This window comes from Camellia sinensis, chromosome 15 (assembly GCF_055761805.1).
Source record: "Camellia sinensis isolate YWXY chromosome 15, ASM5576180v1, whole genome shotgun sequence".
NCBI lineage: Eukaryota > Viridiplantae > Streptophyta > Magnoliopsida > Ericales > Theaceae > Camellia > Camellia sinensis.
Window position 1 is genome coordinate 50,097,918 of NC_138975.1, and position 11,435 is coordinate 50,109,352.

Genomic DNA, 11,435 nt, shown 5'->3' on the forward strand with positions numbered 1-11,435 from the left:
GTCTTCATTTGATCCAAAAAACCAATCTAACCGAGCAAATAACATGTTTGTCTCAACCCCAGCAAAAACCGAGATAGCAAAAGGAATCGATCGCTCGACCGGGCTAACATCTGGTCTGCTTGGGCAACCGAGCTCCTTAGTTAGCTTAGACGACCGAGGTGGTTTGGCACTCTTAATGACCGAGCTAAAGTCCAGCTCCCTTCGCGCAACCGCGCTCACACTTACACTTGCCATCATTTTCCTACAGAGTCCAAGGGGACCACTGTCCATTCCTGAGGCTCTCAAGGCCGAGCAACAACCAATTACCACAGTGCCAAACCCCTCAGCCGAGCTATCCTAGGCCGGCCTCAAATAGGAAAATTTCGATTTCTCGTAGATACTCCGGCTGCGCTGGCTGCGTTCAGGGAGGAGTACGGCATCCCGGTCGATGTCCACCTTGAAATTGCAGAAATTGAGACAACGCCTTGGGGCAGAGAGGAATGCCCCTTCACCGTGCTATCCATCGTCGAAGGGGACCTTCATTTCCCACTCAACCCATTGATCACCGAGTTCCTCCGCCGCACCGGGCTTGCACTCACTCAAGTGTCCACCAACACCTACCGAATAATAAACGGTGTGCACGAACTTAACAACCGGCTAGGCACAAACTTAGGCTTAGCCGAGATATTGCGACAATATACTCTCGGTCACACCGGTGATGGTCTCACTTACTATCTTAAGATCAGGCCGGGCAAAGAAAAAATTGTGACCGGCACACCGGACAAGGATTTGCACGATGACGATTTCTTCTGGGTGTCTGGTAATTACGAAACAGCCGAGGTACCGGGCTGGTTCGTGAGCAAAAACTTTGGTTCCACATGTAAGCCACGCAAACTTGCTCGGTTAGCTTATTATCTCCCTTATTCTATACCTAACCATTTTCCTCGTTTCTTTTGCAGCAATTCAAGCCTTACAAGCCAACTATCATTATCCAAACGTTGAGGCCATACGAACCGTGCTCCGCCACCGCCACCGAGATTGTAATGATTTGCTCGGTTACACCCCAACCTACAGGTACTCTGCTCCGCGCCGGAGTAAAGTAACAGACTTCCTCTGTGCTCTATCGCCATCTCCAGACCCTACCCTTCCTGACGTCCCCTTAATCTGGTTGACAAACGAACAAGAAATGGACAAAAGAAGCCGAATCAAAAACCTTCTCACTGCGACCTTGGCCGAGATACCGAGCGTCGTCGCCCGCTCCCTGGCTACCGGTCAATCAAGTGCCGCCGTGGTCGCCTTAGCTTCTCCAGCCGCCGGGTAGTCTAGCAAAGAAACACGCCGGGCCGGCAAAAGACCACGGGCAGATCCCTCTGCCGAGCTCGTCGCCGAACTAAAAATCGAGCAACCTGCCGACACGGTCAGCCCCATCCCAGCATGGCGGCCGCAGCTGAAGCACCGGGGCAAAAAGATCTCGGCAAATGCTTCGGTCAAAGGCGACAAGGAGCACTTGCTTGCCTTCGACCTCTCAAAGGCTCTGCTGTTGCCCAGCGACGTAGTTGGCAGCGACCACGTCCCTGACACCCGGCTGGTCAAATCCACCGTGATGTCCATGACCAAGGTAAGAATTTCAGTCTTCTGGTTCAATTTTCATAAGTGTTTGCACGGTTTCTTCTCTGATCAAATTCTCATTTTGCAGGCCATCCAAAAGCAGCACTTGGTCATGGAGCGCATCCACAGACTTCGGCAGAAGGCGAGTGATACCGCCAGCCAAGTCAAAAGCCTCCAAACCGAGCTTGGCCGAGCAAAGTCCTCGCTCGAAGCTGCCAATTCCGACAACAACAGGCTGCTCGGCCAACTTGAAGCAGCCGAGAAACAGAAAGACGGGCTCCAGGCCGAGCTTGACGCGCTTAAGAAGTCCAGGAAAAACGACTGCGAGGACGCCAATAACGTCGGCTTCAACGAAGCCGAGAAAAACTACAAGAAACAAGTCTTCGCCACCCAGGACATTTACTTCAAGGCTGGATGGAAGGCTGCCTGTCAACAGCTCGGTCAAGGTCCTGACACTGACGTGTTTGCCTCTCCACTGGCTGTCTTCTTACCGACCTACCTCATTCCATATGCCAATGACGTCTTCAGCGCGCTACAAGCTGAGGCCGAGGAAGGACTTGAAGAAGAGGGCGAGGTAGACGCTGAAGGAGAGGATCAAACCAAACAGGAGCATGCCGGCCAGACTGGGACCGGCGTCCAGGACCCAACTGCCACGGTCAACCTGGAGGCTAATGAGGAATTCCCTGATCTCTCCCCCTTAGCTTAGGTTTCTTTTTTCTGTTTCTTTAAATGTAGCCGGGCTAAGTTCCCCACCTTTTGTATTAACTTTTTATCAATGAAAAGCTTTGATTTCATCAAGTGTTTGGACGATCATCATCAATTCCTTTTTTAGCAAAACATCGCGGTATAAATTGTAAAATTGACCATAACACCCAAGTTGAACTCACCAACTCTTTCAACCGAAATACCCATCTCGGCTGGAAATAACTATGTTGGACAAAACATCAACGTCTTCAGCCGGGATAAAGCATCTCGGCTGGAAATAACAGTTGAACAGATCACCAACTTCCTCAACCGGAGTAAATCATCTCGGGTGGGAATCTGAAGTTGGGCAAAACACCAACTCTTCCAACTGGAGTAAATCATCTCGGTTGGGAATCCGAAGTTGAACAAAACACCAACTCTTCCAATCGGAGTAAATCATCTTGGTTGGGAATCCGGAGTTGGGCAAAACACCAACTCTTCCAGCCGGAGTAAATCATCTCGGTTGGGAATCCGAAGTTGGGCAAAACACCAACTCTTCCAACCGGAGTAAATCATCTCGGTTGGGAATCCGAAGTTGGACAAAACACCAACTCTTCCAACCGGAGTAAATCATCTAAGTTGGGAATCCGAAGTTGGACAAAACACCAACTCTTCCAACCGGAGTAAATCATCTTGGTTTTTACATTAAAACAACAACCCAAGTGCTAAAGAAAAATTACTTCTATATATTGAAAAAAAGAATTACATTCTGAAGTGCAAGCCAAAAAATTCCTTTGCACAAGAAAAGAAAGCAAAAGCTTAGAAATAATACAGTTTCAGGTTGGCCGCATTCCATGGCCGGGGTATTGCTCTTCCCTCTAGATCCTCCAAGTGGTAAGCCCCCTTGCCCGCCAGACCGGTGATCTTGTAGGGTCCTTCCCAATTTGCCCCTAGTTTGCCTTCACCTGGCACCAGGGTGTTGCCCATAACTTTCCTCAAAACCCAATCACCAACTTTAAACGATCTAGGGTACACCGTCTTGTTGTACTTCTTTGAGAGCTCTTGTTGGTAAGTGGCCACATGGATGAAGGCCTTCTCCCGACGCTCTTCCACTAGGTCCAGCTCCAAGGCGATAGCCTCAGCATTCAGTTCGGGCTCAAAACTCTCGCTTCTTAGGATGGGCATGCCAACTTCCAAAGGTATGACCGCCTCCATGCCATAAGCCAAAGCAAATGGAGTTTCCCCGGTAGATCGCCGCGGGGTTGTTCGGTATGCCCAAAGGACGCTGGGTAATTCCTCAACCCATTTTCCCTTTGCCTTCTCCAGCTGTTTCTTCAACCCATCCAGTATAGTCTTGTTCGATGCCTCGGCTTGACCATTGGACTGTGGGTAAGCCGGAGTGGAGTTGTAGAATTCAATCTTCAAATCTTCACAAAATCCTCTGAATAGGCGACCGTCAAACTGGGTGCCGTTGTCAGAGATCAAGATCTTGGGGACGCCAAACCGCGTGACCACGTTCTGCCAGACAAACCGCTTTACGTCTTTCTCTTTGATTGTTGCCAAGGGCTCAGCTTCAATCCATTTCGTGAAGTAATCTGTGGCTGCAATGAAGAATTTCCGGTTGCCCGGTGCTGTTGGCAGTGGCCCCACTATATCTAGCCCCTACATGGCGAAGGGCCAAGGACTGGTGAGGGGAAGAAGTTCCCTAGCAGGCTGATGGATCTGATGGGCGAATTTCTGGCATTTTTCACACTTGCGGACGTACTTTTGTGCGTCGGCCTGCATACACGGCCACCAGTAGCCCTGCGAAATAGCTTGGTAGGCCAAGGACCTGCCTCTTATGTGGCTGCCACAAATGCCTTCGTGAATTTCATACAAGAAGGCCTCTACACTACTCGGGTGCACGCACTTTAGATAAGGACCAGTGAAGGACTTTTTATACAATGTACCAGATGGAGAGAGCCAAAATCGCTCTAACTTCTCCTGGACTTTGTGTGCTTCTTTCTTGTCAGTTGGTAGAGTCCGGTCTTTGAGGAACAACAAGATTAAGGGGTCCATCCAGGAAGGACCTAGCGCGGCGCAGAGTACATCTGACTGCCCGGCGTCTTCAATGCTTGGCCGCGGAAGAAAGTCAATTAACAGGGGGTTTGGAGACGTACTATCTACCATCAAAGCGAGGCCGGCCAGCTCATCAGCTCGACTGTTTTCTTCACGGCCAATCTGTTGGACACAGATTGCCTGAAACTGCTTGATGTGTTCCCTGACCAGAGCTTGGTACTTCGCCATTCTGTCATCCTTTGCTTCATAAATCCCAGAGACATGGTTAACCACAAGCTGGGAATCACTGTACACCAGTAGCTCGGCAGCCTTTATTTGAATAGCACTCTTGAGCCCGGCGAGAAGGGCGTCGTACTCAGCCTCGTTGTTAGATGCTGGGAAGCCAAGTGTGATAGAATGTTCAATGGTTAGGCCATCCGGGGAGATAAGAACGATACCTAGGCCGGCACCGTGACGGTTGGACGCTCCATCAACAAAAAGCTTCCACATTTCCCCCACAAAAAGCATCCAATAGTCTGATGGGTCCTGAGAGTTGCGAAGGGCAATGGGATCACGGTTTCTTGGCTGTCTGGTTTCAAGTTCTGTGTTGATTGGTTCCACTCCAGCGCCCCTTGGTGATTCGGCACCAGACTCAGCAAATCGGTCTATAATGCTTAAGTCCGTAGGCGAATCACCAGGTTGCGGTATTATGTCGGCCGCGGGTTCTGTGCTGAGTAGTTCCATTACTTCACCCTCTAACGACGTGGTACCGGACAGAGTGGGTGGGACAACAATACCCGACTCCGTCATCGCGTCACCAGTTGGTTGAATTGTACAAGTTGAGGGTACTACGGTGGGGCGCGCAAATTCGGCGCCGGCAACTCCACCCAGTTGTGGTATCTCGGTCAGGCTCGTAGTCCCTTCTTCTTCTGCCACGGCAATATCGACCGGGCATACTGGATGAGTCCTGGCGAGAATTCAGCAACGAAATCGACCAAAGTTTGGGCCTTTATGGCTGTGCGCGGTTAGAACTTTACATCAAACTGTCCCAATTCGACCGCCCACTTGAGAATTCGGCCTGAAAAGTCCGCCCGTTCAAACAAGGCCTTAAGGAGAAACTCGGTCAGTACGATGATGGTATGGGCATGAAAATAATGCGCCAACTTCCTTGAAGCCATCATCAACGCCAACGCAACCTTTTCCATCGGCAAGTACCTCGTCTTAGCTGGCAGCAAGGTCTTACTGACATAAAAAATTGGGAGGTGCTTGATTCCTTCAGCGCGGACTAACACCGCACTGACTGCGTGCTGGGAGACGGCAAGGTAAAGATAGAGTTCCTCACCCGGCTTTGGTGTAACCAACAGTGGCGGAGAAGACAGATATTCCTTGAGCTCGGCCAAAGCTCGATCACACTCTTCGTCCCACGAGAACTTTGACTTCAATGCTTGAAAGAAAGGGCGACAGCGATCTGATGACCGGCTTATAAACCGATTTAGCGCGGTGGCCATCCCGGCCAGATGCTGCACGTCCTTAGCCGAGCTGGGCTGCTTCAACTCTTGCACGACTCTGATCTGAGTTGGGTCTGCTTCGATGCCTCAGTTCGTGATTAGGAACCCCAAAAATTTTCCGGATCCCACGCCAAAGGCACACTTTGACGCATTCAAGCGCAGCTTGTGCTTCTTTAGAATGGAAAACATCTCGGCTAAGTCGGACAAATGGTTTGCCTCATGTCGGCTCTTTACCACCATATCATCGATGTAAGCCTCCATTGTCCGGCCAAGCAAATGAGCAAACATTTTGGTCACCATCCTCTGAAAAGTCGCCCCGGCATTCTTCAAACCGAAAGGCATGACTCGGTAGCAAAAGAGTCCCCTCGGTGTAGTAAAGGAAGTGATTTCTCGGTCGGGGCCATGCATGGCAATCTGATGATAGCCGCGGTAGGCATCCAAGAAACTTAGCCTGTTATGTCCAGCCGTCAAATCCACAAGCTGGTCAATTCTAGGCAAGGGAAAGCTATCTTTCGAACAAGCATGGTTGACGGTCTTGTAATCAACGCAAACCCGCCACTTCCCATTTTTCTTCGGTACCACCACTGTATTTGAGATCCAACGAGGATAGTGTACTTCTTGAATTGCTCGTGCCTCTAGCAAATTCTTGACTTCTTCCGCAACTACCTCGGCGTGATGCAGCACCGGTCTCCTTGTCCGCTGAATAATTGGCTTGGCACCGGGGAAGACATTGAGATGATGGCAAATAAAACTAGGATCGAGGCCGGGCATGTCGTAAGGCGACCATGCAAAAACTTCGCTGTTGGCCATCAAAAACTCAACCATCTCGGTCCGTTCTATGGCCGTAAGGGTTGAGCCGAGCAAGAAGAACTTGTCCGGCTGTTCTGTATCAATTCGCACCTCCACCAATTCCTCGACAGCTTTGTCTTCGGCCTTGGTGCCCATATCATCCAAGACACCCTGGTCCTCCGGTCCCTCAATCATTTGAACAAATCCTTTGGTAGCCCGGCTCCCGTTAACCGCCACGAAGCACTACTTGGATATGACCTGATCGCCCCAAATCTCCTCGATTGCCCCCATAGCCGAGGGGAATCTCATTACTTGGTGGAAAGTCGATGCCACGGCTTGCATAGCGTGAAGCCACCCCCTACCAAGGATCAAATTGTAAGTAGATGGCACCTGTAATACCCAAAACTCCACATATTTGACCACGGATCCCGCTTTGACCGGCAGGACGATCTTTCCCAAAGGCCACTCTGGTTGTGAGTTGAAACCAACCAACGGCGATGTCGCCGGGGCCAAATCCGTATCTCGGAGCTTGAGCTGTTGGAAAGCGTCGTAGTACATGATCTCGACCGAGCTTCCCTGATCGATCAAGATCCGTTTCACTTCAAAGTCTTTGACGCGGAGTGTAACTACTAAGGCGTCATTGTGCGGTGTCTGAATGCGTTCCAAGTCCCTTGAGGAGAAACTGATCACCTCTTTCGCTTCCGTCTTCCCCCTCTTGAGCGCAGGCTGCACTGACAAAACTTCCCTCATGTGCTCTGCCTTTTTGATCATACCACGGAGCTCGCAAACGCGCGCCGGTTCCACTATGCCATGGATGACATTCACAACCCCTTGAGGAGGTGCATCTCGGTCGTCCGGTCCCCGCGGATCAACCGAAACTTGATTTGCCTTGACGCCCCCATCAATGTAAATATCCAGGTGCCCGGCCGCGACTAGCTCTTCCAGGTGTTGCCTCAATTGCAAACAATCCTCAGTCCGGTGGCTGCGCTCCCGATGAAACGTACAACGATACCGCGGATTGTAGCCCTTTTGTCCATCGCCCAACTTAGCAGGAAACCGGACAAACTCCTCGTCTCGGATTTCACTAAGTATGCGATAGATTGGAATCTTGAAGACCGTGGTTATGCCAGTCCTTGCCTTCAACCTTCTGTTTGTGTCCGCTACGTCATCTCGGGGGTAGTCATCCCGGTCATTCCGACGTCCTCTACCCCAGTTTTTCCGATTCGATCCACGGTCCGATTCCTCAGCGCGGTCAGAAGATCGGCCGGACTCCTGTCCGACTGTATGCACTTTTCCAGCCTTCTTGTCTATCGCTGCCGGAACTGACTTCGCGGTAGACACCGACGCGTCATCCTTAACTCGAATATGCTCATTGATGCGTTGCATGAGTTGGCCCATGGATGTCGGCTGGTGCATGGTAAGCGAGTCCCGCAGTCTATATCTGACCGGAAGAACACGCTTGTATTGCGTGATTGCAAGGTTGACCGGGCAATCCAAGATCTCGTTGAAGGTTTCCCAATACCTTGAGTTGTATGCCTTCAATGTGTCGCTCGGTTTCATCTTGACACTAAGTAAATGATCGACTTCTTTTGGTGTTTTTGTGTTGGTTTTGAAGCGCGTCACAAAGGCTTCGGCCAACTGATGCCACTGTTGTAGGCTCCCTTCCGGCAACCTCTCGAACCACTTCAAGCCCAACTCACCTAAACTCGACGGGAAGATCAAGCACATAAGTCCGTCATTTCGCCTATGTCCGGCCATAACCTGTCGGAAGTGGCTCACATGCATGTAAGGATCGGTTTTTCCGTCGAAGAGTGTGAACTTAGGCTGGTGGAAGCCTGCCGGAAGCGGTGTTGTTTCTATTTCCAGGGAAAAAGGGGTGGCACTCAACCTGGCCAAATCTGAATCCATTAGGAGTGGTGCTGCTTGGCGGGGTAGAGGCATTCCGACCTCTTCGCTGGCGTGAACCCCGTAGGATAACCGCTGGAACGCCGGTATCCTCTGAGCTTCGCGCCGCTGAGCCCGCTCCTTCAAGACCGCCCACAAATCCTCCGAATGAGCGGAGTAAGAGTACCTCGATGTCGTCACCGGACGTGAGGGCCGGTAGGTGCTGTCTTGCGCGCTAGACTTCTCCGCATGCATGTCGGAATCACCAACCTGGTAACTTCTGGTGATAGAAATGGATGGAGTGCGTCGCTGACTCTGTCCGCCTGAACGGCGGGATGGGGTGCGCTCACTGTGGTCACCCACTCCAGCTACACATTTCCCTTTGACATGCCGTTTGAGCTCCTCCATCTCCGCTGTCATTCGCCGGATGACAGCGTCTTGGTCCCTCAACTTGTGTTCCAAACGTCGGGCATGTGATTCTCTCCGCCGCCGATGACCGTCCGGACTTCGTGAATGACCATAACTTCTTCTGCGCTTATCCCGCGCGTATCCTGACTGTCCTCCGGTGGGCGTCTCTAAGTCCGCCATTGGATGGATGGCGGGAGGTCCCTCTCTCCTTCGGGTATACTCTGGGGTGGCTCCGTCTATGGCAGACAACGGAAACTCATCGTTGTTCGCCATGGACGGCGATCAGACGAGCCTGGAAGACAAGGTTTTGTCTGTCAAGATTCCGACAGATGGCGCCAATTGTACGGGGAGCAAATATTTCAGCAAGCCCGTACTCCTTTCTTCCAAGCTCCGTTTCTGTCCGATCACCTGAAAGCACAATGAGAGTGAGCTACCCGGCGGTGTGTGGCCGAAAAACCCCTCCAACGATCTAATTAGCACACACCTTAGGGAGAGAAGAGAGAAAGCCAGAGAGTGTTTGAGTGTAGGAGTTCCTTACCAAGAGTGTTCGTCCGTCTGCGTATGGGGGGCGCAGTCATACTTATATACCTTCTGCGTCCCAAATCTACTCCCAGTGATCTCTCAACACGTGGCACTGCTATCCCATCTATCAGCATAAACCTTGCTGAGCACCACCTAACCCAACTGCCTGCCCATGCTCCTGGGAGCTCGGTAGCCGGGCAGTATTATCTCGGCCATCGTCTGCCATGCTGCGTTTCATGCCTAAGTACTCCAACAGCTAAGCTCAGATGAGGACCGGACTCGTCGGCATCTCGGCAAAGCCGAGCTCGGAACTACTCACACTTTTCTGCGGTCGACCTACCTGCCGAGCTAATAGGTACCTCGGTCCAACCGTGCCTTTCCGGGCGCCGGTCACTTAACTTGACTGGCTTCACCTCCGCCAAACATGTAGCTCGGTCCAACCAAGCGTTGCCTTAACCGAGCAACTTCTTTCCAAACTGGACCACACATCCTCGGCCCAACACTTGCCCGTCCCAATTCTGTCCGGCAAAACTCTGTCTGGCCTAGATCTGTCCGGCCCAGTACCAGATCATTAATCTCCCTCTCATATATAAAGTAACAAATAACTCATCTTAATTATAAAATTTAAAGAAATACTATAATTATATATACCACGAATGTTGCTACACAAATATTTAATTTAAATACAACCTATTATCTAGCTCAACGTTTCTCCTATCCTATTTGTGCATGTGTCTTATGCTCTAATGCTTTGATAATTTTTTTTTTTATAAAAAACCTAGGCTTTGATACCACTGTCATGACCCACTCCTTCTATCCAAGGATTAAGCATCGTGATGGCCAGTAACTAAAGTTATCTTTGGCTAATTCTTACACAATTTAATAAACGTGAGCGAAAATAATATTTAAGTAAGGATACTAAAATAATCATCGAAGCTTCTATTTTATAGCAAAATTTATTAACAAAAAAGGTAGATATTTACATATGAAGAATAAAATTATAAATACTATAAAAGTGTTATGTGTGTCTATTCCGCAGCCCTGTATCTAAGACTCTCCAAAAGTTATTTCTGAATTGCATTGTTTCTTGAAAATTGATAAACAACTACAAGCACATGGCAGAGTGAGAATATTATGCTGATAGCATAATTACCATGGATAAGTTTTAGGCTTAAAATAGATAAAATATAATACTTTTCTATTAGAGTAAATAAGTTGCTCATATTATAACAAAAATTTGTTTCGGAAATCATATGATATTTTATGAAAATATATAACCATAACCATAGTGTAGAACAAAACAGAGGTCAATGAATTCATGACAATACAGAGGTATGGATTCAAAAGGTGGCTCGTACGGATTTTAGAAGTGGCTCCCACAATAGTGTAGCACTTAGCTCCGCACAACACTTTACTCTACACAGAACAAAGGTCACATGAGTGACAATCAGAACAAAGGTAAATGGATCCGTGACAGACAGAAGGTTACAAAGTGACTAATCAGAAGCCAGTGGTTATTTAAGTCCCCCTAAGGCATAGGACTCCTGTGGTGGTACTTACAAAAATAAATATTTGTAAAATTATTATCCAATTATATCCATGAGTTTTAATTTAAACAAAAGGCGTTCATAAAATAATTAGTGTAATTGAAATATTAATATAATTTATAAAATATAAATTGCGTAAAATAAATTATGGTAACTCAAAACATACATAAAATATATTATGATAACTCAAGGAATAATATAACTCACCTTAATGTCAATTCTAATTTTTACCTTTTGTTCACTGCAACCCACTAAATACTCCAAACTAAACTCAAAGTTTTATATATAAAAACAAACACTAGATAGCAGAGAGAGACTTAGAGAGTTTGGGTGAAAAGGTGAGGATAAAACTCAAAGGTTTGCCATCTATATATATACAAGAGGGCGTGGGCAGCAAGCACGACAATTTGGGGACACGTCGTTTCGCTGTACAGAAAATGTTATGTTTCTGTGTATTTTGGTCTAGAAA